The sequence below is a fragment of the Syngnathoides biaculeatus genome, chromosome 11 (assembly GCF_019802595.1).
Source record: "Syngnathoides biaculeatus isolate LvHL_M chromosome 11, ASM1980259v1, whole genome shotgun sequence".
NCBI lineage: Eukaryota > Metazoa > Chordata > Actinopteri > Syngnathiformes > Syngnathidae > Syngnathoides > Syngnathoides biaculeatus.
The window spans coordinates 24,260,949-24,287,469 of record NC_084650.1 but is presented as its reverse complement, the minus strand read 5'-3'; the positions used below and the strand labels follow the sequence as shown (position 1 = coordinate 24,287,469).

At 40.8% G+C, this 26,521-nt stretch overlaps 2 long non-coding RNA genes across 2 annotated transcripts; one reads left to right on the top strand and one right to left on the bottom strand.

The window, feature by feature from the left end:
- Positions 1-3,834: 3,834 nt before the first annotated feature.
- Positions 3,835-15,944, bottom strand: LOC133508940 (uncharacterized). Its single transcript, XR_009797193.1, has 3 exons — positions 15,757-15,944; positions 8,203-8,307; positions 3,835-3,954 (listed from the first exon to the last, which is right to left on the bottom strand). It is a non-coding gene; the product is annotated as an uncharacterized LOC133508940 (long non-coding RNA).
- On the top strand, positions 14,951-17,687 carry LOC133508941 (uncharacterized). Its single transcript, XR_009797194.1, has 3 exons — positions 14,951-15,065; positions 16,051-16,212; positions 17,453-17,687. It is a non-coding gene; the product is annotated as an uncharacterized LOC133508941 (long non-coding RNA).
- The last annotated feature ends 8,834 nt before the right edge of the window (positions 17,688-26,521 follow it).

Sequence of the window (26,521 nt, the reverse complement as noted above, 5' to 3'; positions counted from 1 at the left end):
AACCCAAAAAGCAATCTGGTGTTTGCGGTCAAGTACAGTGAGGAATGCACAGATGTCTCCTCACACCTCAAAGAGAAACAGTCAGGACAAAAATGTGCATAATCTGGACCGAGAAGACAGATGGTTTGAAAGAGGACAGAGAGGTCATTTATGTGAACGTAGAAAGATGATTTACGACACCACATATTGCCCATTTAAAATGCCTTCCTTTTGTCCATATTGCAGAGACTCAGTAAATCTCCCTCCAACAAAAGACAAACAAAAACACTGCCTTTTGGCCGCGAGGCAGCTCCACAACACTTACAACTGAATGGAATATTAATGAGGGAGTTTTCTACCCAAAGACTCTTTTTGACAGACAGTGGACTCTCTGTAATGAATCTTAACAACTGTTGTTTTGGACTCCAAAAGAATGATACCAGCAGTGTTTTGAGCCACACCTCCAAAACCAGTATAGTACCTATTCTTGCGTGTCCTGATGAGGCCTTCTTGGGTGAGAGACAAAACATCCTCTAATACAGCCAGAACAGTCCAGTTACAATCATTTTATTGCCCCGAGAACCTTACACCTAAACACCAAGACCACTTTACAGGCACTTACTTCAAAATATGTATTTCTAACAAATAATCCCACATTTTTTCAACATTTACAGACGGTTAATTAAAGCCTCAGACTTTGTTAGTCACATGACTCATAACAACTCCAATCTTTCTGGCCCTTTGCTACTTGTTAGTCTTTGAGGGGTCAGAAAACGTGAACTGTTTGATTCTATTAAGCGCAAGTTCAAGCTCCAAATTAAAATGCAAATTACCTCCACCATAAATGTGAGCAAGAGTATAGTTAGAGATAAGGTAAATCCTACTCTTTCTATTGGCAGCACTTATTGGTACTAGAGCCTTTTACTGTAAAACCTAATTTAATTCAGGGGAACAAAGTGTCTCATAACTGTCTCACATTATGTTTGGTCCAAATGACATGCTTGAAACAAAAGAAGGGGGGAAAAGTTGAAAAATAGTTGTGGGATTTTTCATTGAATGTTTAAAAAATGACCCTGGGTCATTGTCACCTTGGCTGGTGACAAGTTCAGGGTGTACCCAACCTCTCTCACAGACTCACGTGGTATAGGCTCCAGCACACCCACAATCCTAGTGAGGATAGGCGGTATGGGAAGTCGATGGATGGATGGATAGAAAAAATGTCCAGGACTTGACATAACTGCATTAGAATTGCCTAATTAGTGGAGCATAATTGACTCGTACTGTACTGTATGTACTGTAAAGGTCCCCCAAAGAAATGTATTTCATTATAATCCAAAACCCAAATCCAAATATTGTAGTAAAGTGTGCAGATTTTCAGTATATTATGCAGTTTCAACGTACAGTTTCTTTTTTCTCCTCAACTGCTTCCCCAGCAACCTGGTTTGACTTTACTGAAGAAGAGGGAAATAAATTGGTAAAATTAAAACTAAATGGGGGGGGGGGACCTCTGCAGCCATCTAAACAATTAAAACACTATTACATAAAAGTATCCTACCAATACTTGATATTCTCTTTAGTATCTGAAAGTTACCGGCAGATTTAAAATTTTGATAAGAATTAGTCAGTCATGCATTACACCTTCTAAGGTAACTGGAAATGAAGGGATGGAAATGGCTTCAGGCATGCTTATAACTATATAAATATTAACAACATCATGTTACAAACAAACTACAGGAGTCTATCAAATAAACATTGTAGAAATCTAATGAGCATATTTACTCAACACAAAGTTGTACCTCTTTTGGTATATTCTATTCGAAGGAGAATGAGGTTACAGTATGGTGAATAGCACAATTTGCTAAAATCATGTTTTTTCTTTTTTATTGTGAAGGTTCACAGCCATTCAGATCATGGTAGTCTGCAAAGGTTGAATCAAGGCAACTGGAATCTTGTTTGTTAAATGTGTGTGTTTTTTTCCCCAAAAACATAAAAAACTGACAGATCTCAAATGTCTAATTATGCTTCTGCTATTGATGTCACATCAACATCACAAATATAATAAATTTAGACCTTAAATATGATAAATTTAGTGTCAACTGTATTGATAAATGGACCCATTTTGCCTGCTCTGTTTAGTTCTTTTCTTTTATCCTTTCTACTAAAATCATCTTGTATCATTTCTAAATTTCCCCTGCTACAGGAGTTCAATTCTACATATTATTCAGGTTAAAAGGTACTCCCTCCTTAAAAAAAAAAGATGTAACCTACATACAGCATGTATCACAAAGGAAACAGGGCTGCTTTATAAACTCATGAAAAGCAACTGCCTTAGCAGCATTTGAGACTATTTTTACTACTACTTTTATTCAATGTGTTCAAACAAAGTTGAGAAAAAAACAAACAAAAAAAAAACAACTGATCTACTCAGTGGTTCATGAGTGGATTTTTCTACAGTTACTACACCTCTGGCTGTGATATTACATGTACATGACAATAGGGTTATTACAAATAGCGGTGTTGTCAAGAGGCAAATTGGAGCAGCATCCGCTGCAGTGATGCGGACTCTGGTTGAGTGTGTCGTAGCGAAGGGGTTGAAACCCTAAGGCGAAGCTCTATTCCCACCTTCCCCCTGTGTATATGCGCTCTGGGTTGTGACCAAAAGCACTCGATCATGGACTCAAGAATTGTATGGAACTGGAAGTAGTGCGCCTGTATCTGTAACTGCAGTTCAAGTTTCATCATTTTGAGAAGCCCAGTGATTCGGAAAATGCTCGGAAGTGAGCTGGTGCTCCGTCACAGGAAGAGAAGCCAGATGAAGTGGCTCAGGCACATGGTTAGGATGCATTATAGACACCTCTCTCATAAAGTGATCCCCTCAGAAGAGTCGGAGGAAGTGGCTAGGGAGAGGGAAGCCCTCTTATCTGCTTACTGTTCAGTTGACCCAATTCTGAATAAGAAGAAGAAAATGGATGTATGGAAGAAGAGACGGAATGATGAACTGGTGTTATCTTTTGTGTAGCTATGTGAAAGGGTCTGATATCTCCGGTCGAGTATCCTCAGAAGGTGTCGATACTGTACGCACCATTGTCCACCGCAGAGAATATGGCCAAAAATCATTTGCTGCAGTCTTTACATTTTTTGGGGGGGGAGTTTGAAACTGTAATCATCCTATGTTTAAACCAACACAATACACAATATTTGTTACATGGGAAAGCTGAAAACCAACAAGCAAAGTTGTTATATGATGATTATGATCTGCCACTGCATTGATGCAGATTCGTTCAAATTCACATCTTGATGCATTGATTATATTGGGCATAATTGCAATTTATATGCTGAGCATCCCAGCATTGTTAAGAAGCATTTGTATGCATGTATGTATTAGTTGCTCTCCGTAGTGTAATATTAGCTGTGTGAAAATGAGGTGAATGTCAGCATCAAGAAGATAACAGCTCAAGTGTCAGTGTTAAAGCAATTATTTGGCTCTCTCCAAACATTCATCACAAGATAATGGCAAGATTAACAGCTCATTTTGGAAAGAAGCTCACGTATTCTAGACAGAAGTTATTCATAAATGTAATGCAAATATAACGTGACAATATCACAGTCAAGACAAGTGTTGTTGCTTTTTCAGGCTTTGAACATTCACAATGTTCCAAGTGTGTTCATGTGGACAAATTTTTATTTTGGGTGAGGGTATCTACCTATTTTGGACCCTGTAGATCAGAAAGTTCTTCCTTCCAGCTGATGTGAAGCTTTCTGACAAAGCACCACGCAATAATAATAACAGTCTGTATAGACCAGATGTACATTCTTAATAGAGCTGTCAAAATGTCACAAATCTGTGGCTCAGCAGGCGGACACACTCACATGCTTTATTTGTGATTGCACTTCTTGGTCATACCTGTGCAGTCTTCCCTCACTTTGTTTCTGCCCCTGTGGTTTCCTGCAGTTTTCTCAGGGAGAACGCTACACCTTTTGAGCAAATGTTACAAAGAAAATGAGGTGAATGTCAACATCAAGGCGATAACAGCTCAACTGTTAGCGTTTTGTTATCACTCTGCAACCCTCCACAGCAGCGCAGCTGCATGAGCAGAGGTCTTATCACTCCTAGAGTTAAAGGTGAAAGATCAGCAGAAGGATAGGATTCGAAAGCAGACGGGCATGAGCACTTCAGCCCCTCCAACGTGACCCCTCGTCTGACTTCCGTACCGAACGGCCAGTCTTTGTGTTTCTATACAAGGAAACGTTGCCATAATCTACACTTTAGTCATCCCAAGGATAATTAGTGTGGTGCCCTTCGACACAGCAGGTGACGCATACTCTGACAGCTAAGTGCATACTAATGAGGGCTTAGGGCACTTTGCTATTATAGGTCACTTCTAAAGTCTGGGCTTCCGTTAAACGGATGGGGGAATAAACATCCACCTGTAAAAAATCTGTGATTCAGAATTCACATGCTATGTTACTCAAGGCTAGAAGTGTAAAGTTGAATTTTAAAATGCGAAGCTCATAGAAATTGAAAGCCAACCCAGGCCGAAAAGGTCCATCAAAAAGTTGAAACATTCGCATACAATAAATGTGCTAATATGAAGGCGCATATAGTCATCGTCCAAGTATTGGAGTGAATCATGATGGTGCAATTCCAAGTAAAATGTTGTTTTTATGACTTATTGTGCACCAGTTGAAGGAAAACTGCTAGCAAGATCTGAAGGGGGCTAAACTTCACTAATCCTTACGGGCCCTCGAATCTCTGATGAAGACATGCATCTCACTAATATAGACGAGCATGATTTTCAAAAGGGGCCTTTCATCTTTGTGGGATAAAGAATGTATCACGTTGTGATAATTAGTCACACAAAACACACTTCTAGCTTCAACAAAATAACAAATATTAGCACAACTGGATGTTAGCTCTTCTTCTTTTCCTTTCGGCTTGTCCCGTTAGGGGTCGCCACAGCGTGTCATCTTTTGCCATCTTAGCCTATCTCCTGCATCTTCCTCTCTAACCCCAACTGCCCTCATGTCTTCCCTCACCACATCCATAAACCTTCTCTTTGGTCTTCCTCTTGCTCTTTTGCCTGGGAGCGCCATCCTCAGCATCCTTCTACCAATATACTCACTCTCTCGCCTCTGAACATGTCCAAACCATTGAAGTCTGCTCTCTCGAATCTTGTCTCCAAAACATCCAGCTTTGGCTGTCCCTCTAATGAGCTCATTTCTAATCCTATCCAACCTGGTCACTCCGAGCGAGAACCTCAACATCTTCATTTCTGCCACCTCCAGTTCAGCTTCCTGTTGTTTCTTCAGTGCCACTGTCTCTAATCCGTACATCATGGCCGGCCTCACCACTGTTTTGTAAACTTTGCCCTTCGTCCTAGCAGATACTCTTCTGTCACATAACACACCAGACACCTTTCGCCAGCTGTTCCAACCTGCTTGGACCCGTTTCTTCACTTCCTGACCACACTCTCCATTGCTCTGTATTGTTGACCCCAAGTATTTGAAGTCGTCCACCCTCGCTATCTCTTCTCCCTGTAGCCTCACTCTTCCCCCTCCACTTTTCTCATTCACGCACAGATATTCGGTTTTACTTCGGCTAATCTTCATTCCTCTCCTTTCCAGTGCATGTCTCCATCTTTCCAATTGTTCCTCTGCGTGCTCCCTGCTTTCACTGCATATGACAATATCATCTGCGAACATCATGGTCCAAGGGGATTCCAGTCTAACCTCATCTGTCAGCCTATCCATTACCACTGCAAACAGGAAGGCGCTCAGAGCTGATCCCTGATGCAGTCCCACCTCCACCTTAAATTCCTCTGTCACACCTAAGGCACACCTCACCATTGTTCTGCTGCCATCATACATGTCCTGTACTATTTTAACATACTTCTCTGCCACACCAGACTTACGCATGCAGTACCACAGTTCCTCTCTTGGTACTCTGTCATAGGCTTTCTCTAGATCCACAAAGACACAATGTAGCTCCTTCTGACCTTCTCTGTACTTTTCCACGAGCATCCTCAAGGCAAATAATGCATCTGTGGTACTATTTCTAGGCATGAAACCATACTGTTGCTCGCAGATACTTACTTCTGACCTGAGTCTAGCCTCCACTACTCTTTCCCATAACTTCATTGTGTGGCTCATCAACTTTATTCCTCTATAGTTCCCACAGCTCTGAACATCCCCTTTGTTCTTAAAAATGGGAACTAGAACACTTTTCCTCCATTCTTCAGGCATCTTTTCGCCCGCTAGTATTCTGTTGAATAAGTTGGTCAAAAACTCCACAGCCATCTCTCCAAATTGCTTCCATACCTCTACCGGTATGTCATCAGGACCAACTGCCTTCCCATTTTTCATCCTTTGTAATGCCTTTCTGACTTCACCCTTAGTAATCATTTCCACTTCCTGGTCCTTCACTCTTGCCTCTTCAACTCTTCCTTCTCTCTCATTTTCTTCATTCATCAACTTCTCAAAGTATTCTTTCCATCTATTTAGCACGCTACCGGCACCAGTCAACACATTTCCATCTCTATCCTTAATCAGCCTAACCTGCTGCACATCCTTCCCATCACTATCCCTCTGTCTGGCCAACCTGTAGAGATCCTTTTCTCCTTCTTTCGTGTCCAACCTGGTGTACATGTCTTCATATGCCTCTTGTTTAGCCTTTGCCACCTCTACCTTTGCCCTACGTCGCATCTCGATGTACTCCTTTCGCCTCTCCTCAGTCCTCTCAGTATCCCACTTCTTCTTCGCTAATCTCTTTCCTTGTATGACTCCCTGTATTTTGGGGTTCCACCACCAAGTCTCCTTCTCCCCTTTCCTACCAGATGACACACCAAGTACTCTCCTGCCTGTCTCTCTGATCACCTTGGCTGTCATCGTCCAGTCTTCCGGGAGCTTCGGTTGTCCATCGAGAGCCTGTCTCACCTCTTTCCGGAAGGCCGCACAACATTCTTCCTTTCTCAGCTTCCACCACATGGTTCTCTGCTCTACCTTTGTCTTCTTAATCTTCCTACCCACCACCAGAATCATCCTACATACTACCATCCTATGCTGTCGAGCTACACTCTCCCCTACCACTACTTTACAGTCAGTAACCTCCTTCAGATTACATCGTCTGCACAAAATATAATCTACCTGCGTGGTTCTACCGCCGCTCTTGTAGGTCACTATATGTTCCTCCCTCTTTTGGAAATAAGTGTTCACTACAGCCATCTCCATCCTTTTTGCAAAGTCCACCACCATCTGCCCTTCAAAGTTCCTTTCCTGGATGCCGTACTTACCCATCACTTCTTCATCGCCCCTGTTTCCTTTACCAATATGTCCATTACAATCTGCACCAATCACAACTCTCTCGCTGTCTGGGATGCTCAGAACTACTTCATCTAGTTCCTTCCAGAATTTCTCTTTCAACTCTAGGTCACATCCTACCTGTGGTGCATAGCCGCTAACCACATTATACATAACACCCTCAATTTCAAATTTTAGTCTCATCACTCGATCTGATACTCTTTTCACCTCCAAGACATTCTTAGCCAGCTCTTCCTTTAAAATAACCCCTACTCCATTTCTCTTCCCATCTACTCCGTGGTAGAATAATTTAAACCCTGCTCCCAAACTTCTAGCCTTACTACCTTTCCACCTGCTCTCTTGGATGCACAGAATATCAACCTTTCTCCTAATCATCATGTCAACCAACTCCTGAGCTTTTCCTGTCATAGTCCCAACATTCAAAGTCCCTACACTCAGTTGTAGGCTCTGTGCATTCCTTTTTTTCTTCTGACGCTGGATCCGGTTTCCTCCTCTTCTTTGTCTTCGACCCACAGTAGCTGAATTTCCACCGATGCCCTGCAGGTTAGCAGTGCCGGGGGCGGGCGTTGTTAACCCGGGCCACGACCGATCCAGTATGGGATTCTTTAGATGAACGCTCATTGTCGCTCTTTGTTTGGCACAGTTTTTACGCCGGATGCCCTTCCTGACGCAACCCTCTGCATTTATCCGGGCTTGGGACCGGCCTACAGATTGCACTGGTTTGTGCCCACATAGGGCTGCATTAACTGGATGTTAGCTACAGCTGCTAAATATACTGCTACTGTATATGCTCGTGTATCTTATAAATAACGGGCTGTTACTCTAACACTAAATATTAGCAGTGTGAGGTTTCATTTTTTTAGACTGCATGACAAAATCAAAATCAAAAAGAGGTTATAAACTTACTTGTCAAGTAGATATGTTGCTAATTCTTTATTTTTTTGGATCCTCTCAGCTGTCTGGTGTCCCTTCACTCTGATTCTGTTTGTCAGTATTATGCGTAGTTGTTGGCTAGAAAAAAAAAGGATGGGCATTTATTTTTTGGGTGGGAGGTGGTTAAAATGCATTATCAATAAATGCTGTACTAATACATTTTTAGGGGGATATGAACAATGTTGGAGGTTAGGAGATGGACTAACTTCTCAATTTTGGGCTCTGATTAATTTTAATAGTGAAATTAAATAATTTTTTCTCTTCTCATAGCAGCCTTTTGGGGTGTGTTTACATATTGCTTATGTCATATTTAAATTCTATTTTTCCCAAAGAAAATGCCCTCTATTACAGTGTTAACTAAACAACTGTAATAAAAAGTTAGGAGAATTTCTTGCTCGTAGGATTGTGCTATTACACCAGTGACTGTGCAGACATGGAAGGCGAGCCAAAAACTAATCGCCGTGATTAATTATAGCAGCCATATGGTCTGTGTCAATTGCAGTTAGACTGCTTGTGAGGTGCTGGGAGGCTTGCTGACATTTAAACAAACACCCTGAATTCAATACTCATTTTCAGCTAAAGTCTTCTTTCTGTCACACATATCCTTGACCTCGTACATACAGTTTGACAAGTCAACAGCGGTCGGTTAGCCAATAATCTTCAATGTCATTTTGAATTCAGCCATATTTTGTTTTTACAAATTGCAAAAGTAATAGAAACAAAATACATTCGAATTCTATCAAGAACCTGAGACCCAACCTTGGGCATTGGTCACCAGCGAGGTTCCTCCTCCTCACAGCTTCTTGGACCATTGCCTCCATTTGGTTTCAGGAAAGACCCAGCTGCCAATTTTTTGTTTGATTGACAGCCTCCAAGTTGTTTTGGTCTTACTCAGCCTGTCTTTCCTCGTAGAATTCACATTAGTTCCTGGTGTGCATTTTTTGTTGTCGTTTTTGTAAGTGTGTGTCCTATCCGAGCACAATTGCCGTCTCTTAATTTTTCCACGTACTCCTATGTTTTCTCCCAAGGTTCATCATTCGTATATTCTTCAAACCATGCCCCAGGCATCTGTTAATAAATGTTTGAAGTCTTTTGTATTTTTTAGTGGTGCAGACCGAAGTATGGATAGATTTTGTTTGTTGTTTTTACTGATGCTGTCTGTGAATTTGTAAGTTGTCTCTAAATGGAGCTGCCGTCTTGCCAATACTGACCCCTATGTCAAGTTTTGTTTCTGCTGGATTGCTTAAAATACTAGCAAATATGTGAAATAGTTAGCATCAGTCGAATTCTGTCCATCTCATGGAAATTTGTGATAATGCGAATCAATAATGCATAGTTCTTTACTTTTTCTTTTCACTCAATTCCAATTTTCTGCTGTTCTGTTGTTTTTGCTTCTGTGTGAATGAGACAGAAGTGCTGCATCATCTACAAAATCAATTTTCTCAAGCTGATGGTTGAGAGGCCACTGAATTCTTGTTTCGTGTCCTGCTATAATCCAGTCCAGTGCTATCAGGAGGGGAACAAAGCAGCATACTTGTCTGACTTTCAGTTATAATATTGGCAATTTCTATGAGGGTTCTGTTGTAGCTCACTTGGCAAACCAAAAGCTAGAACGCTTAATTTTTGTTCCATTTAACATGTCATTGATTTTTTTTTTTATGTGACAAAGCAGAAGGACCCACCACCAACCTTAAATTATTGACACACACACAAAAAAAAGAGATCAAGGGATAGGCTAAAGAGACTGTAGTACCTTGCACTGTGGAATTTTAGAATTTATCACCAAAAAAGGGAAAGAATTGCAGAGTTACTTCAATTAATCTGACATGCATGATTTTGCAATCTGGGTGGGGGATCCAGTACCTGAGAAAACCCATGCAGGCACGGGAGGAACACGCAAGCTCCATGCAGGTGGATCCGATTTTGAAGTTGGATCCTCAGAATTGCGAGGCAAGCAGCATGCCACTTATTTATAATATATAAGTATACTTGTATTTGATGGTGGAACAATATTGTACCAGGAGAGATAATATATTTCCAAATATTGATATTAATGATAGATAGATAGATAGATAGATAGATAGATAGATAGATAGATAGATAGATAGATAGATAGATAGATAGAGATAGATAGATAGATAGATAGATAGATAGATAGATAGATAGATAGATAGATAGATAGATAGATAGATAGATAGATAGATAGATAGATAGATAGATCTCAGGATGACAACACTATTCACCTGTTATTTGTATTTCAGTTCGTAGGGCCGGCCACTCATGTAAACAAATGGATGAACCCCTCTCATGTGAAGCAGTTCAGCATTTAATAGAAAGCCCTTCATCAACAATGATGATTTTTTTTATGGGATGGAAAAATGATTCCAAATGTCCTGAACTCGGTTTTCCTGCTTCCTTTTGAGCAAAGAAATGATGCCGCACAGGAGCTCTGTTAGGCTGTAACTCAATTCCCCAACTTCAGCATAAACAATGACTCTCCGTTTACATAGTTAGAATACAGTCCTATAAAAACCTAATTATTGAGAACCATAGAGTTCTTTAATCTTGCACATTGATGCGTTAAAGTTGCACTGAACATATGCATAGAGAATACATGCTGGAGAGAAAACCGAACAAACCGCTCTTGGAGATAAACATCACTTTATAAGGCTTCAAAGTGAAAGAGGGTCTTCTCATAGCATTCATCAAAGGAGCCATGTTAAGGCCCAATCCATACAATTTAGACTTTATCTGATGCTTTTAAACTTGCTACCAAACTTGAGTGATAGTGACACTGCTACTCACTGAGAACCTAATTAAAGATGTTTGATAAAGGGGGAAAAAAAGCATACTGAAATTTTTAAGATTCCAAGCACACTGTCCATTTGTTGTTTGATTAAAAAACTGAGCATGTTCTCACCGGCGAAGCATGATTATACAAACTGAACAAGGTACTTTATTTCTTCTTGATTCACATAATCCCGTGTAAATATTTAGGGTAGGCATGGCAGAAAACCTATTGGATTACCTTGGAGGACAATTATTGTCATTAGCATGGTTGAATGCTTTTCCTGAACATTCTAAACTCCAATTTTTGACGCCAGTGCTGCATTGAGCAGAATGATGCCACCCGGTGCCCATATGTGCTGCCACAGCAGAAGTTCTATAATGTCCTAATTCAGTAACATATCTATACAACATGCTTGTGAAAATTTCACCTTTACATGTAGGTTCAGGATTCTGAAACCCCACTGGAAGGAGAGTATGTTGTCCCGTTTTAGCTGGCGATATTCCATTTAGAATTTAAAATGATTTACTTTAAACCAGGATCCAAGGACAATGGTAGAACTCAGGTTAGTTCACACCTGTATTGGTGCCGTAAATCCTCGCCAGCTTGGTCCTGCAGCCTCTGTTCTAGCTATCTTACTGGCTAGCTAGCTGGCGCAGCTCACTTACCACACTGTGTTGGATCCTATTCAACATTATGCTGTTCATTCTGCCGTGATTGTCGTCCACTGTCAGTTCTGACTTCTTTCTGGTTTTGGCGGGAGTGTTGTCATGTGTGAATGTGATTCCGAAAAGGTTGTTTGTTTTTTTTGTGCCCTTCGATTGTCTGGTGACTGGTTCAAGGTGTACCCCAAATCTTGCCCAGAGCCAGCTGGGATAGGATCCAGCACGCCTGCGGCACGTGTGGGGATAGATTTTGTGTCAGATTTACGACACACAAAAAAAAAGAGGGCTGGAAACTTCATGCAATTGCTATTATGGATGTAAAAGCTTGTGTACTAAAACTGAAAATGCCTCTAAAATTGTTATTCTTTAAAAAGAACTGTAACACAATATATGAATGATTCAAAAGAAAACAATCCTAGTTTCTTTTATTGAAGTAGCATTTCTCCTGGAGTTGTTGAATTCAGCTTGGTTTGCAATATCTGCAGCAAGCCATCTGTACCTGCTGGAGAATTATTGTCCATGTGGGATGTTTATGGAATGTTTTGGGGTAGTTTTTTTGCCTATAATTTTGTATATTTGTATATATCTTCACTCCCCTATCTGCCTTTTTTTTATGTCAAATACTTACAACATGGTTCTACTTTCTCCATTGAGTTGAAAGCTAAGCTGCTCACTTCATACAGCCCAACTTAAAAAATATTGAACCAAGCATCCTCAGCAGGGTTGACAATAACTGAACCCAGTGACCTACAGTAATATACAATGAAATGACTGAATGTTTCATCAGTCAAGAGTGCAAAACTGTTAGGATGAACGTTCTGGTTCTATTGAACAATACTCCATTTTTTCCAAACCAAAATTGATAACATCTACAGTACAACAGCTATGGTGGCATAGTTTTTGCTGCACCTCCAACCTTCTTTCCTCACCTTAGGTCTCTGTCCTCCACAGATCTTTCTAGACACCTGACCAGAATGAAAGCACTTTGGAACCCCACCTCCTCCCACACATGAACACAGACACACAAAAAGCAATCTCCACCGCTGCTCACTCGACCCTGTCCAACTGTCACAGAAATAAAAACGGAGCTGCTAACCAATTTCCTCAAACTCAAGTGCTACAAATTAGAAATCTTCATCATTGAATCAAACTCACTGACCAAATCCAGCCACAGGTGCACCCCCAAGATTGAAGGCTCCTCTGTACCCACAGCACCCCACATACAAACCCTCATTTGACCAGACCCTCCCCTTCAATTAGCACGTCAAACACCTGACGAAGACCTCAAGAACATCACCGCTGGCTTCCTCTGGTGCACTGAACCTCATTACCTATCATCTGGACTACTCCAATTGTTTCCTCTACAGCAAAGGTGTCAAACTTAAGGACCGGGGTCCAGATACGGCCCACCACATGAATTTATGTGGCCCGCGAAGCCAAATCTCGAGTTTCCATTTTCATGACTCTTGTAAAAATCTGTCCCAAAATTTCAAGTTGTCATAGATCATAAATGATCAAGTTGAGATTACAAGCATTTTTGTGTTACCAAACATGAATAGCTGAAAAACACATTACCCCACCCTTGATTTCTGATTTGGATTCTGGTTCATATATTGACAAATTGATTATGTAGACATGATGAGACGATTAAACATTTTTATTAATTCATAGTCAAAATGGCCCTCTGAGGGAAACACGAACTGGCCTGTGAGAAAAATGAGTTTGACACTCCTGCTCTACAGTCTTTCTTCACAAACCATCTCGCCACCTGAGGGAGATGAAACATATGAGCTGCACATACTTGTGGGGTTATTCCTTAAATGGGAATCATTTATTCTTCAGAAAGTTCTTCCCAACTCTGTTGTGGAAGTTCCCATAAACATAAGGTAAACTTCAGAATGTCCTACTTGCAGTACTGGAAGCACAGCCATTGCAGCAGACAATAACTAAGACAAACATTAATTTCAAAGCACATGGCGCAAACCAATGCCAGTTATGTTGATTCTTAAAAGGAAGAAGGGATTAAAGCCAACTGTTTATCCTCACAGGCTAAACCATAAAAGTCTGAAATCCTTTGAAACCTACACAAAAAGAAAAGAAGGGTAATCATAGCTTTCTTACACTCACAATGTGTGTGGTTTGACCAGATCTCTTGAAGTTCAAGAGTGAAGCAAACTGAAAATGGCACATACCTAACTGGTTTGAAATGTTATCAATGTAATGTCTGCATGCCCCCCCCCCAAAAAAAAAAAATTAAAATAAAAAAATTGTATCAGAGGACCCATTTTGCCAGACCAACTTTTTCTAGGGCACAGGATGTCACATTGTCTCTATGGTGCCTCAGGTAACGTGAAATATGAATTAAAATCATCCATTCATTCCTGAGTTCCAGACGTTTTTCTGCCGAGAGGCCTGAAATCAGGACACTCATACGACAAAACAAAGGCTTTTTTTTAATGAATTTTAAACTTTTATACTAAGACCATGTTAGAGTCTCTCCGTATTGAAGTCTAAACAGCCAAAATATTGGCACTTTAAATTAATTAAATTAAAAGTTTAAATTTTGTATCACTGTAGGATTATCAGCAGGTTCGCAGGTGGTGATGCGCACTCACAATATAAAGCACACACCAATTTCAAATGTTCCCTTGAACACATTTTGCATTTTAGGAAGAGAAGAGCGGTAGAGTCGGATCGTATTGTCGTTTACAAACGACTTGTTCAAATGTACAAATCTGTTGAGCGAACGTACTGAAGGGAATTACTTAATGAACATCATGAATCATGCCTTTCTCAATTCAGTTGAGCTCAGCTGCGAGCACGTACCCTGGCCACACTCACTCATTCTGTCGACTGTAGTTTGTCAAAATATGTCTTTACATGGCACTGGTCCATGGTGCGTAAAACTTCAGAGACCGCTACAGTATGTGAAGTGTATGAACACTGCCAATGCGAAGCTGAATTGGCTGTCAAGAGCCACACAAATATGCTAACCTCAATTGTGTCAAATAGGAATTTTGTCTTATCATAAAACAGTAAAGTATATCTTTTGAATAAGCTGCTACTTGTGTAGCAATATTACGAGGTATAGAGCTCGTGCACCTACGTCATCAAACCACGTCACTGGTCAAACAAACCATTCTCCAATGCTAAGTCGGTTGGAGACAACGCGAAAATACGTCTTATACCACGACGCCCAGAGTTTTGTCTGATACCGTTAAACATTTAGAAGGTGATAATAAATGAAGGTACATGGAAAAATGAGAGACACTTGGCATTAAGGACCCATATTTAATGCCGATGTAGATGTTTTCGCCGATAAGAAATTGGACTGTTAACCAGCTTCCTCTTGTCTTGGACAAATGGAACTACACATGTATCTGGTGAGTAAGTCGTCGAGATTTACACAGAAGAGTTTGAAAGCGTATAAAAGTCTGGATGCATACAAATACTTTGTTGCCGGATCTGTTCTCAATCAAGAATAATAAATCCCACATAGTTATGGAGCCACTCAGTTTTTTTCAATAGAAATAACAATATTTAAATAAATGACCCCTGGTTTTGCACAAACTCATATTTATTAACTATGATTGGGGGAAAAAAAAGACAGCGAGTTGGCTCCTCCATATATGAAGTGTGTTGCGGCCACACGTTAAATCGCGGTAAACCTCTCCGTGACATGTTTTTTTTTTTTTTTTTTTTCAAATATGCATTGTTCTCAAATGAGTCCAATGCGTATTCAAATAAAGAAAATAAGCCGCTGGGATAGACTTCAGCCCCCATACATGGAAGCACGTTGCGGCCACACATTGAACTTGAGTAAACCTCTGTGTGACCAATGGTTTATTTTCTTTTTTTAAATACACATTGGACTCATTTGAGAACAAGCATATTGGAAAAAAAAAGTCTGTCAGTGAGAGGTTTACCGAAGATTAATGTATGGCTGTAACACGCTTCGTGTACGTTGGAGCCTGTCTTTTTTTATTTTTTTTTTTAATGCAGTTTTTTCAAATGAGCCAACTTGGCATTATAAATACTTCTTGGGAATTTGAGATTGAGAAGAATAATTCCTACCTGAAATGAAGTGATCTCTACACATTCGTGTGTATTTGGTTGGGCACCATCCATCACTTTTAATTGCCGTAATCCATCGATCTTTTCCCGTCTTTTTAGCTGGTATTCCATAAAATGTTCTATTTGAATATCTGTCTATGTCATGCTCCTGGCATCCTCCCCAGGCTGGGTGTGGTCAGCCAATTAGTTGGCACACACCTGCACCCTGGTTTGGGCTGAGTACACCCGGTACTTATAGGACACGGGGGACAACTAGTCCGCCGCCAGATCGTTGAGCTTCATGTCCCGTTCCAGCACTCTCGTATCCCTGATCGACAACCTGTGTGTACCGACCTTCGCCTGTTCTCCGACTCACCCCGTAAGCCTGACTCCCTCGATACTTCTGCCTGCTTTGAACGTTCTCCTGTATACCTGACCTGCCGTGTACCGACCCTCGCCTGTCCCCGGACCATCTAAGTAAGCCTGCCTCTTCTGCTACTGCTGCTCTTACGGACTGACTTGCTGATCATAGACCTCGGACTGAAAAAAGGCTTTTTTACTCTACCTGCTTGCCTCTGGAGTCGTGCATTTGGGTCCGCCCTCGAGCCTCGTCGTGACAGTCTCATCTGTTGTAACAACCAACAGCACAACGAGTCTTCGGCATTGTGTATATTCTGCTCCAGTTCAATGTCCCCCACTCTGTCTAGCAGCTGTTTTTGATATATGGCAATATGGCACAGCGAAAATTGTGACGTAACATGCACGAGCTCTCCATGTTGTTATATTATAATTAGTAAAGAATATACAAATAATATAATCACTCATTCATGATGCATCTAGCTGCCTTTAATTAAATTTTTATTCAAGTCGACTTGGCCATATGATGCTAGCTAGCAAGAGGAGTAACAAACATGTGACCGCATTTCCGTACTGCTCTTTCTTTGGTCCCAAAGCAACAATAAATATTGGAGAAATAACAAAAAACAATCTTGTGAGGCACACGCTATGAACAGACACTGTCTTGAGTATGCGTGACTCGAGCTGGGCACCGGCTCGTCTCAACACTGACCCGTGGGCCTTCGGAATAGCTCGGCTCGAGTCTGCGACCCTGTCAACATGGGTTTTGCTTTGCCCAGCCGGGCGTTCGGACGCCGAGAATTGGGTCGAAAACCGAGGCATTTTTTAAGCAGATTTTTTTGGTCAAAAACCAACCAACCAAGTCGTTTGAACTCTGAGGTTCTACTTTATAACTATTTCCATCAATCCATCCATTTTCTGTATCAATGTACACATTACACATGCAGTGGTTTGCAGACAATAACTCTAATTTGGCAACACTTGAGACAAGGTGTTGCTCTTGTTCGCTTGTGCTGCCAAGTCATGGTTAACAAACTAAATAAAGTCTGATTTACATTTTATTTTGACTTCAAGACTTTGCGAGGGTCTGTTAGAGACTGTACATTTGCCAAGATGTGCTGCTCTAAGTTCATCCATTAGGTTGATGGGTCAAGAAAAAAATGTGCACCAAACAACAACCTTTGCCTCTGGATCTAGTTTGAGAACCAGACCAAAATTGTTATATTCACCCTTCATTATAAGTCAAAAGCAAACGAACATTCGATCGCATGATGCACTTCACATATATTACATACACATACAACAAAATAATGTACATTTTAAAATGTAGCTATTTTTTTTGTTCTATTTGTTTATACAGCCCTTTCAGTCTTGGTGAATGTACACCACTGAAGAAAGGATTTGGGTTTCAGACTTGTGCTCTTCCAGACAGCTGCTCGAGACGAGAGTTGGTTCAAGCAGCGCCATGTGTGTCACGACATTGATGAAGGCAACAGCAGGGGCCACACACTCAACGTCCCATCTCCATGGTGCAACATATTAAAGTCTCATTTACTGACAAAAGACATTCAGGCCTGCTGTTTAGTCCCACCGGTGTACCAACAAGTGGTGGCAGATAGGCAGACGTCCCCCTTCATCTTACTCACTGCTCATATTAGCTATCTAATAGAAGCTTTATAAGGAAAAAAAAAAATCAATGGATCGAAGAAAAGCAAACTGTTTTATGCAAGTGCTAAGACTTTTTTATGTGGGAAAACACACAATTAGTATCAAGTGCAAGCAATATAGTTTGTTATAAATTTGGTTTCACGTTGCGATGTCGTATGCTATTTTGAATGTGAAAACAAGAATAATGGAGAAAATCCTTCTAAAAAGCAGCCAGTCTTGTGATAGTGCAGTCAGTGCTTTTAAAGCTGTAGGCAGGGATAAAAGAAATAGGTTGTCTCTTCAATGAAGGGGATTTCGACACAGAAACATCCTAATCTGCTGTTACTTCCGTTGTAAACAGGCGTGTTCAAGACAGCTTTGTCAAAGACAGCGCCATTGCTTTGTGCTGCAGCTTCTTTTAACACATTCAAACGGCATTTGGCACATTTCTCAAAGGATTTCCCATGCATGGCTATCTGGGCTTTACTGTCCAAAACACAAGCTCTTTTCATTTGCATTCATAAATACTGTAACTGCATGTACAGCCAGAAGATACCGAAAGCGTTGCATTTCACATGTGGGCTTTCAGTCGTGTCTTATCTCAATTAGCCCCTCTATTTAGTTATGACAATACCACTGGTCGGACAAATACCATCAGTGTACAGAGAAGGTCATTGCATCACAGAGGGAAATCTATTAACTCTGTAATAAAAGCAAATAGCATTGAGCCCCACAACTGCAACATACATACTGTAATTCAGCGGCTCTCTAAACAATAGCAGGCACATCAAAGTAATACCATCTGCAGCTGAAAAAAAGGAACACATTTTTTACAGAACGACCTTAAAAAAAACCTGCAACATATCATTCTTAGCAAAAATTAATGATTTGTAGAAAAACCCTCATCTTTCTTTTTCAGTCCATTTGCCATCAGAGTTTCTCTGTTTGTGTTTCTTTTTATGTGATGTTATTTTTTCTTTTACCATCAGTCTATATTTCTTGTGGATTGGTCAGTAAATCCATGAAAATGTAAGTTCATTTATCTTAACTATTAGATTTATCTGGTAGCCAGCCCGTAAAAATGTGTTGACCTTCGAGAGAACCTTTGGGCCAACAGTCAAAATGAGGTTTTTGTTAGTATTGTACTTCTCACAATGTTTGATGTCCCCGTTACATCATACATTTCCTCATTTTGTCGAGTCAGACTTTTTGAACCATAGACATCCATTCATCCATTTTCTTCACCGCTTATCCTAACAAGGGTCGCGGGGAGTGCTGGAGCCTATCCCAGCTGTCAACGGTCTTGAGGCGGGGTAAACCCTGAACTGGTTGCCAGCCAATCACAGGGCACTTTGAGACAAACAGCCACAGTCACAATCACACCTAGGGCCAATTTAGAGTGTCCAATTAATGAACCATAGACATATCAAGATAAAAAATAGTCTGATAGATTAAACAAAATATGGATAACAATGTGGAACAACTCTTCTAACTAAAACTTATTCAAAGTGTCTGCAAACTAAGGATCCATTTATTATTCATCACATTTTAACACATGGGCACTTTATGCATATCTGGCCCGACATTGCATTTTCAAAAAGGTCAATATAAACTGTTAATTCTATTTATGTGAGCCAATATCAATGACACCATCAGCCTCCTTCTGTTCAGTCGATCATAGCATATGCTCCATTATTTCTACTTAAATCACGACTCCCTCGCCAGCTTCCCCCTGAAGTCCATAAACGTTGTCTTTGTGTCTTTTATCGGTCAGTTTGGCAGTTGTTGAGTACATTTAAAGCTCCACTGTCACGCCTATAAACATTCTAAAATAGATATTGTAATGAAAAATACATTTAACATTATTCACTTCAACGTCTATTCGAAAAATGAAAATGAGCGGAGAGCGTGTCATCCATGCGCAAAATTGCGGGAGTGTCATTCGACATTCAAGTGGTTCCCATGTTGTCTGCGACGTCATCAGCAGATTTTACACTGGGACATTCGCCAACGTAAACACGTAATGGCAAGTAGCTATGGATCATGGAAGCTCTTCAAAGAAGAAAACATCTCACAATCAAGTGAAATGACCTGGGTAATATTACCCTATCATTTCGAGCCATATTTTGATGATATGCAGATCATTTCTAACTAACAACAGACTCCCTGACATATGTAGCGTACTTGTTGACAAGGCCGACGGCAATCCACAAGGCCGTGCGGAGGACGTCCTTCCGCAGCTGCTGCGCGGAAGCCGTCTGATGGGCACATCGACACATTTAGTACCCCTGATTTAAGTATGCATATTTTTGTTACACTATGAGAGGATTGCGTCCCGCCCCCCGACCCAAACTATTGTGTTTTTTTTTTAGGATCTCTGTACACATCGACCTGTAATTAGAAACCCATGAAGCTCTCGTCCTCTGCACCTGTGTAATCAATTTTTCACGACAAACCGGGTCTTTTTTAAAACAATGAAGAGTAAATCCGTCCTCCCGAGTGTTCAAACAATATCCAGCAATACGAGCCGGCATTTTGGCTAACACGAAGGAACAAAGAACTACCTTCCAGTAGTTAAAACTAGTATAAGCAGACAAGTCAGCCTGAGTGCACTGCTGCTGTTAACGTTACTTCCTGCTTCTTCTCAAAAACAAATCCCTCGAGGTGATTTTCATGGCGGGTGTTAGAAACAGCCATATACGTCAAAATCATGTTTTGTGGTGAAAAAATGAATGGGTTCATTCCAGCTGCCTTTTTTTTTCTTTAATAACATACTAAAAATGATACATTTCATGTCAGTGGAACTTTAAGTGGACTTTTCCCCACAGCATACAGTCTGAATACATCTACTGTAATGAAAACAAGGATTTAGTTACCTGGCCTTTAAGATCGTGGGCACTTTGAATTACATTTAAGACCTCATTTGGAAAACATTCCAAGCAATGATTCCCTGTATATATTTAAAAAAAAGATTGAAGAGTTCATAAAAACAAACATGCTGAGTCTTCCTTATTTTCCATCGGAATCTTCACAATGAATCACCAATTTTTGGTTAAATATGAGGTGTACAGAACATTGGCAAAAATAGTACAGTAAGTCTAACATTCACTGGAACTGGCTAGTGACCAACCCAGGGTGTACGTTCCAGCTCACCTGCATCCCAAATTAGGCTATATAGTATATAAAATGTTTGGCACGGTGGTTCAGCTGGTAAACCGTTGGCCTCACAGTTCTGAGGTCCCGGGTTCAATCTCGGACCCGCCTGTGTGGAGTTTGTATGTTCTCCCTGTGCCTGCGTGGGTTTCCTCCAGGCACTCCGGTTTCCTCCCACATCCCAAGTACTTGCAACAATAATTGGACATTCTCAATCGCCCCTTGGTGTGATTGTGAGTGCGGGTGTTTGTCTCGATGTGCCCTGCGATTGGCTGGCAACCAGTTCAGGGTGTACCCCACCTCCTCCCCATTGACACCTGGGATAGGTGACAGCACTCCCCGTGACCCACGCGAGGATAAGTGGCAATGAAGTGGATGGAAGGATTGTATAGAAAATGGATGGATGGGATCAAGTAATTTCCCTCCACTTTCATAAGATGTTTTGCATAGTTTCCAACTGCATGACTTTGGCAAACAAGACACAAAACTGAGAAGAAAAAAAAAAAAAGAATGAACTCACTCAGCGAACTGACTCAACTGCAGAATTTGGTCAAAGGGACTATTGGAGGGTCATGATGGTGCTCGGTTGACAAAGCAATTATCCCTGCTGGTGGAGGAGATCAGCTTGCTAAAGTATGCCTGTGAAGTCTGCATGTCTGACGGAGCTTTCATGGCTAACACGATCTTGGCTTTTCATCCTCTCAGGCCTCCTTAGATCGTTATTGGGACTTGAGTTCACAGAAGCACTATATCTCTGAGAGGCTGCACTGCTGCACCTTGGGAGTTCCTTAAATAATTGTGTCAATGACAATACTCATTACTTCTGTTTATTCAGTGGCAATTAGAATAGAGTAGATGCTATTTTCCGTGATGCTGGTCGACATCTGCCAAGAATGATTTATTTCCACTCCCCGACATCCGACATCATTACCATTAGTAACCACACAGACAGTGTCCTCGGTAACATTTTAACATTCACTACGGTGTTACAAGGAGAATGAGATGTTAAGATGTCTCCATTGTGATGTAACTAAAAACTTCCATCCATTTTTTATACCACTTGACCTCACTTGGTTTGTGAAAGGCTGGCATTCAGATCTCCTAAAGCTATCTTGGGTTTATGTTTGAATGCACAAAATCCTAAAATGACACACAATGCACAGTATGCATTGTCAGCAGCCCGAGAAGCCCCTGTAGCATGGGTCCTGCACCAGTTCAGTATTCAGTTCAATAATGCAGAAGCAGGCTGAAATAAGTTCTGTTTTGGCTTTGGAATGAACCCAACCATTTTTTTTTTTTTTTTTTTGTGGTATTGCACATCACTGTTCATTAACACATAAAATGTAAATGTCAGTTTGTGGAGGAGAAGTATGGCCTCAGTGAGCGCATCAGCGTCCTTGGCTTGTTATAGCCATGACTGACAGGGACTCAAATGGGTAGGAGAGCGAGGCATGATGCAAGTGGAGCAATGTGTGGTGTGCAACACGAAAGATACATCAGTGTATCACTTGAATTTCCCAACGAGAGACACCAGTACTACAATACATTCAAAATTAAAATGCATTAAAACTGAGCTGAGAAGGGAATAGTGTTGTGTGACTTTTCAAGAAGAGGTCAAACAGGATTTTGGTGGACTTGAGGGGCTTCTATAGGACTTAACCAGAACTAGGTAGAGTAGCAAAACGTTTTACTCAAGTCAGTCTACAGTTATTTGACAATAATGTGAGTCAAGAAAATGCAAAAAGTAGTCCTCCAAAAAATTACTTGACAGAAAAAAATGTATACAGCAAAAAACTACTCAAATAATGAGTACATTGTGAGTGCCGTGCTTTTTAAAATCAGAGCATGAACATCATTAAACTAAAAATAAGAAAATGAAAAATGTAAATGTGCAAGTTCTGAAATTGCTCTGTGTATGTTTGGGCAGAATTATGTTGTGCTGGATAATTGGAAAGAATACTTTGAGGAGTTGATGAATAAGGCAAATGAAAAGAAGGAATGGTGGAAGAGGCAGGTGCGGTGGACCAGGATGTAGCAATGATTAGTAAGAGGAAGTTAGAAAGGCACTACTAAGGATTAAAAATGGAAAGGCAGTTGGTCCTGATAATGGAACTGTAAAGGTACAGACGGATAGGAGTTTCTTACCGACTTCTTCAACAGAATACTAGTGAGAAGATGGCTGAAAAATGGAGGAACAATGATGAGCCACACAATGAAGTTATGGGAAAGAGTAGTGGAGGCTCGACTCGGGAAGAGAAGTGAATATTTCCAAGCAACAGTATGGTTTCATGTCTAGGTAGGGTACCACAGATGCATTATTTGCCATGAGCGTTTTTGACAGAGAAGTACAGAGAAGGTCAGAAGTATTTACTTGTGTCTTTGTACAGTTGAGCTAGAGAAAGCAAATTAATGAATCCCCAGAGAGGAGCTATGGTATTGAATGTGGTGGTCTGGGGTGCCAGAGAAATATGTTAAATAAGGACAGGACAGTGCTGTGGTAGGTGTGACGGATGAGTTTAAGGTGGGACTGCATCACTGATCAGCCCTCAGTCGATCCTTTTTGCAGTGGTGATGGATAGGCTAGAAGATGAGGTGAGAGTGGAATCCCCAAGCTCCTTGATGTCCGCAGACCACATAGTGATCTGCAGTGAAAGCAGGGAGTAAGTGGAGGAACAGTTAGAAAGGTGGATGCATGCACTGGAGAGGAGAGGAATGAAGATTACCTGAAGTAAGGCAGGATATATGTGCGTGAATGAGAGGGGTTGATGGAGAAGCGTGAGGGTACAAGGAAAAAAGATTGAGTTGAGCAGTTTAAATTGTTATAGTTAAGAGTCCAGAGCAATGGTGAGTGTGATAAGGATAAAAGAAAAAGGTCTAAGAAGATTGGACAGGGTGGATGGTGGCGGCAGGTGAGTTATGTGATGGAAAGATCTCTGTAAGGATGAAGGCCAAAGTTTCTAAGACAGTGTTGCCAGCCATGGTGCATGGATTAGAGACTGTGGCAATTAAGAGACAACAAGAAGCAAGATGGAGGTGGCACAAATAAACATGTTGAGGTTCTCTCAAGGAGTGAGCAGGTTGAATGGGATTAGAAATAAACTCACCAAAGGAACAGTCAAGGTTTGGTGTTTCAAGGACAAAGTTAAAGAGCAGACTTCAATGGTTTAGACACGTCTAGGGGGGACGAGAGTGAGTATATTGCTTGAAGGAGCTGCTAGGTAAGAGATTGAGAGAACTTGAGGATGACCAAAGAGATTGTTGATAGCTGTTTTCAGGGAAGATATCAGGGCAGCTGGTGTTAGAGAGGAGAATGGAAGAGATGTCCTCACATATGCTGTGACGATCACTAGACAGGACGAGGCGAAAGAAAAAGAAGCTGTTCGACTAAATAAGGTCAGCCAAAAGATATAAAAAAAAATCTGGAAGAAATGCCATGTGCCAAAGAAATTAAAGAACAGACAAGAATTAAAGTAATCTATATCTTTCAGTCTGGTGGCACAGTGACCAACTGCTTAGCATGTCCACCTCACAGTTCTGAGAAACTGGGTCCAAATTTGGCCTCGTCTGTGTGAAGTTTGCATGTTCTCCCTTACCCACAGTTGGCTGGGATAAGCTCCAATATACCCACGACTCTAGTGAGCATAAGCACAGTAGAAAATTGACAGATGGACAACTATCAGTCTCTTCTGTGGAGTGAAAAGTAACACAGACAGTAAAAAGTGGCCTCACAAACATCACATGACCAAGACTGAGAGCTCAGGATATTAGGCTCCCTATGTAACCTGTAGTAACTCGCAGAACTATGGGATTGACTACATGATTATTTGGAAAATATTCAGGCACGTTTGGGTTCAAACCATCATGTTATCAACCTCACTTCTCTGTCAAAAAGTCAAAGTTAAGCCACTCGCCACAGGGACCATTCACACCGAGAACGCTCCAATATGCCAGACGATGCCAAAGCACAACAGAGGCCAATCTTCAAAATGAAAGCCCCACCAATAACACAATCAAATTCAATCACTAATTAACCCTAGAGAACCCATGGGGTCACAAATTTAAAAGAGGATTTGGATGTCTTGAGTTCTCTAGGGTTAAATACAGTATGTTAAAAAACATGATTAAATGCTGGATTGCGGAACTAGCTTGCCAGCATCAAGTGCTACTAGCTTGTTGCCAGAATGTCCAGGAAGCTTGCAACTGCTGGCGGACTAGTTTTCTGAACCATTTTAATGGGCAAAAATGAATCTGCACTTAACTTTGGTGCTGACAGCCACACATAGTAACAGTGTAATCCATCAAATACAACAAGCTAGGTAGCAGCTACATTAACTGTAAGGCCAGAAAGAGCGACTTAATTTCCACACGTAATGATGAATACCACAGGAGTGGCCCCCAATGGCATGTTTTTAAGTTTTTTTTTTTTTTTAAATGAACACTTTGTAGATTTAAGTAAACTGCATCAGATATAAATACATTTATTCAGATTAAATATAACGCCAATATAAGAGAGCTTTGGTTTAGTTCCCTTTTTAATATATTTGGGGGGGACGGAAGGGGAAATGATAAAGAAGCCAATACTTATTCACAGCTCTGTATGCGAAGATGGTCTTTATATTAGGTAGTAACACAGCTGAATCCGTCATTGCTTGCTATGCTATGAACTGTTTTGAAATAATGGCTGCCTGTCATAACAAGCCAAGTGAGATGGGGAAAATGGCATCTTTGTAGCAACCCACTTCGAGGATTGTCCACCCAGTCTGACAGATCCCTCCTCCTCCTCTTGCAGAGAGAAGTAGCTGGGAATACATCAACCCACATCCCTGTGGCAGTGGACAGAGCATGAGTTGCATTTTAATTGTACGCACTCTGCCTTTGCACATGCATTCACCTCCAGGTGCAACCAAGAGTATGAACGTTTTCCCATCAAAATTTATACCAAGTCAGAGCGATGTCTGATTAAAGATGCCAGGTTTAAAAAAAAAAATAAAAAAGGCAAGGTCAAAAGATGTCAAAGAGATCTCACTGAACAAGGAGAGGTGGGCTGCATGTACTAGAACTTCCCCAGCCTTTATTGAGACCAAGAACATATTTCATGTGAGAAAAATGCCACGCCACATCAACAAACAAAAATCAGTACACTGAAATACCATGTGACATCAACTGGAAGATTATTTGTTCTGCTTGTCACTAAATGTCCCTGGCATAGATAGATGAACATAATTTTTATAAATAAATACATAGTTTTTAAGACCACTTAAATGAATTTGTATAGTTTCTGCCTGGCATTCACCTGAGTTGAAACTGCTGCTGTGGTGGATGTCACACAAATAAATCAATGTCAACAAAGGGTTTTAAGAGCATCCCAGAAGTTATGTAAAGTCAAAATAAATTTCACGCATCACAGTCAAAAAAGGGTGTAACAAAGGGTGTAAAATTTGAAAGAAGCACAGAAATTATATCAAGTTAATAGTCCCTGTAAAGTGAAAATAAATATGATACACCACAGAGAAGCGTGTTTTTAACAACGCTGCCAAATTTGAAAGATTAAAAAAAAAAATGGGCAACTCTATACATTGTGGCTGCCCTGTAATTGGCTGGCAACCAGATCAGGGTGTACCCCGTCTCC